We start from the raw sequence: 2,729 nt of genomic DNA, 5'->3' as shown, positions 1-2,729 counted from the left end.
CCTTGGATTTAATGGTGAGATCTGGACCCCAAAAATGACATAAATATTTTTTTCTTTCCTTTTTTTTTTTTTTTTTTTTGGTTAAGGCACAACGTCAACATGGTACTAGAAGAGGAGAGATTCACAAGAATTGAAAATTGATGGGGAAGAGAAGGGGTAACTAACATTTTTGAGTGCCTACTGTGGGCCAGGTGCTCAGCAAGGTATTTTACAATTCTTTAATCCCCTCAGCGTCTTTTTAAGGAATGTATTGTCAGTGAATTGAACATTCAGATAGAAGAATCCTCCATTAAAACACCAGTCCCCCACCGTTACCTTTATTTGTTCTCTCTGGTAACCAAAATCTTGGCTATGATAGTCAGTTTAGGACCACCCAGTCCAGGTAAATACCCAAAATAATATCTAATAGTGTTCTGTAACTTGGAGTTTTATGAAGTGAAAACAATGGAAACTACTGGGGTTCTGATAATAGCCAAGAATAATTTGCAGCATGATAATAAGAATTTCAGAATCATAGCCTGTCCTGATGACTTTGACTTGATGTTAACCTCAAACAAAATACTTCATTTCTAATGTATAGCTCTCTGGTTTTTATATACATGCATGTCTACTTTAGGAGAGTTTAATTCTATTTTTGATAGTTAAATTTTTCTTCTCCATTTTTCCTCAATATTTTATGAAAAATTTCAAATGTACAGAAAGGTTGAAAGAAGTATACAGTTACCAGCCTGACCAACATGGCAAAACCCCGTCTCTACTAAAAATAGAAAAATTAGCCAGGGCTGGTAGCACAGGCCTGTAATCCCAGCTACTAGGGAGGCTGAGGCAGGAGAATGGCGTGAACCTGGGAGGCGGAGCTTGCAGTGAGCCGAGATCACGCCACTGCACTCCAGCCTGGGCGACAGAGCGAGACTCCGTCTCAAAAAAAAAAAAAAAAGAAATTATCTTTTCAAAAAAGAAAATAGTGTGTTAGTTGCCCAACTCTCCCTGCAGTCTGAAATTCTAGACATAGGAGCATCATCATAAACAAGGCAAATCTGCCTCTTTTCTGCTTTCTGCTGATCAGACCACATTTTGAGTCTCCAGGTCAGTTCATGTCCAGCCTCACTGTAAGGACAGAGAGCAAAAGCAACTAGAAGAAAGCAGCTAGTGGATGAGGACACTTGAAATCACCTTCTGAGCCACCACAGAAAGAGCCCAGATGGGACAGGGGCAAGCCAGGAGCAATGCTCTTCCTAGCCACTTGGCTCATCTTTCAGTCAGCTCTCCTTTGAAGATAACTAGCAGCTTTCTAGTTGTTTTTATGTAATCTTCGTTTTCTGTTTCTAATTGTCTTAAGATATAGGAAAACTCTCTCACATTAGGCTGAACTGTGGAGCTACTTCGACAGTTCAGCCTAATGTTGTTTGCAGCTAAAACTCTCTCACATTAGGCTGAACTGTGGAGCTACTTCGACAAGAGTGGGTAATGTACCATCTTCTGGCCAGATCATGCATTTACATGACTCTAATGATAGTCTTGTGTTGTCTTTAATTGACAACAGGAAGAGCTGAAGAGAGACCTGAAAATTAAGGACGAAAAAGACCTGATGCAGGTGGCTCAGGCCACAGCAGTAGCTGCACCTTGCCCCACCAGTGACGGCAGCTCCTCCAGCCCCTCCACCTTCACCTCCCGCTCCACCTGCTGTGCAACACCCTGTCCTGTCCACACCCACCGTACCTGCTGCTTCCCAGAAGAGGAAGGGGGAAGAGGAAAAAGACTCAAGCTCAAAGTCCAACAAGGAGAAAATGATCTCTGCTAAGGACACAAAGCTTTACTGTATCTGTAAAGTGCCTTATGATGAATCTAAGTGGGTAGATCTTTTTGAGCTCTAGTTTTTTGTCTTGAAAGTTTAGCTATGAAATTGAAAGTTTTGAAGAAAATGAATATTTTGGGAGTGATATAAATGAAAATATTAAATTTAAGAGTAATGTTTCATCTATGGTCTTGCATGCGATATTCTTACCTTGACACTAGTGAAGTAAAATTTGCTATTTCATGTGTTTGTGATTGTCCTTTATTATCTTCTTTTCTGTCAAAAACAAGCTTTCTGTCGCTCCTTTGCTTTCTCCTCTTCCCTCTGAATTAACTCCAAATCAATGACTAATTGATGTCTGGAGAAGGAGATGTGTTACTGTTGCCCAAAATGGGGCGCATCCTTTCTGAGATCTGTTCAAAGCCCTGTGAATACATGAAATCCTGGAAACCATTTGAACATGAATGGTCAGAGGTTTTGAATTTGAGTGGTTCGGTTTCTTAATTATTTTAAGCAGTTCTGTTTTTTGTATTAAAATACTGAAACTCAATATTTTGTCAAAGTTTCCACTTTCTTACCAGAGACAAAAACCAGAAAAATACAAAAGGTGTTCCTTTTCCCCATTCCTCAAGCATAACATCCAACAATTTGGCAGCTGGAAGCTGTTTTTGACAGTTGTTACTTGTATTTGGTGATATAAACAAGATTATAGAGGCACTAAACCATAAATGTAGTTTCTTTTTTTTTGGGGGGGGGGGTCATTACTATCATTTTACGAAATATTTAACTTCTACTTTGAACATTAAAATGTAGGCCAGCTTTTTAAAGCCACAATTAACCACATTTTTTACAAAACCAAAAAGTTTGATTGTGCTTTAAAAAATGATCATTTAGAATCAATTAATTAGAATTAGGAATGCTTAATGGAATACCT

The 2,729-nt window shown here is 38.9% G+C and overlaps 1 long non-coding RNA gene across 1 annotated transcript; it reads left to right on the top strand.

Annotated features, from left to right (window-relative positions):
* The first annotated feature begins 52 nt into the window (after nt 1-52).
* LOC116272901 lies at nt 53-2,345 on the top strand. Its single transcript, XR_004181431.1, has 2 exons — nt 53-203; nt 1,544-2,345. It is a non-coding gene; the product is annotated as an uncharacterized LOC116272901 (long non-coding RNA).
* Nucleotides 2,346-2,729: the final 384 nt, after the last annotated feature.

The sequence above is a fragment of the Papio anubis genome, unplaced genomic scaffold (genome assembly GCF_008728515.1).
Source record: "Papio anubis isolate 15944 unplaced genomic scaffold, Panubis1.0 scaffold2501, whole genome shotgun sequence".
Classification (NCBI taxonomy): Eukaryota; Metazoa; Chordata; class Mammalia; order Primates; family Cercopithecidae; genus Papio; species Papio anubis.
Note: the sequence above shows the minus strand (reverse complement) of the source record. Positions and strands in the feature narration are given on the sequence as shown.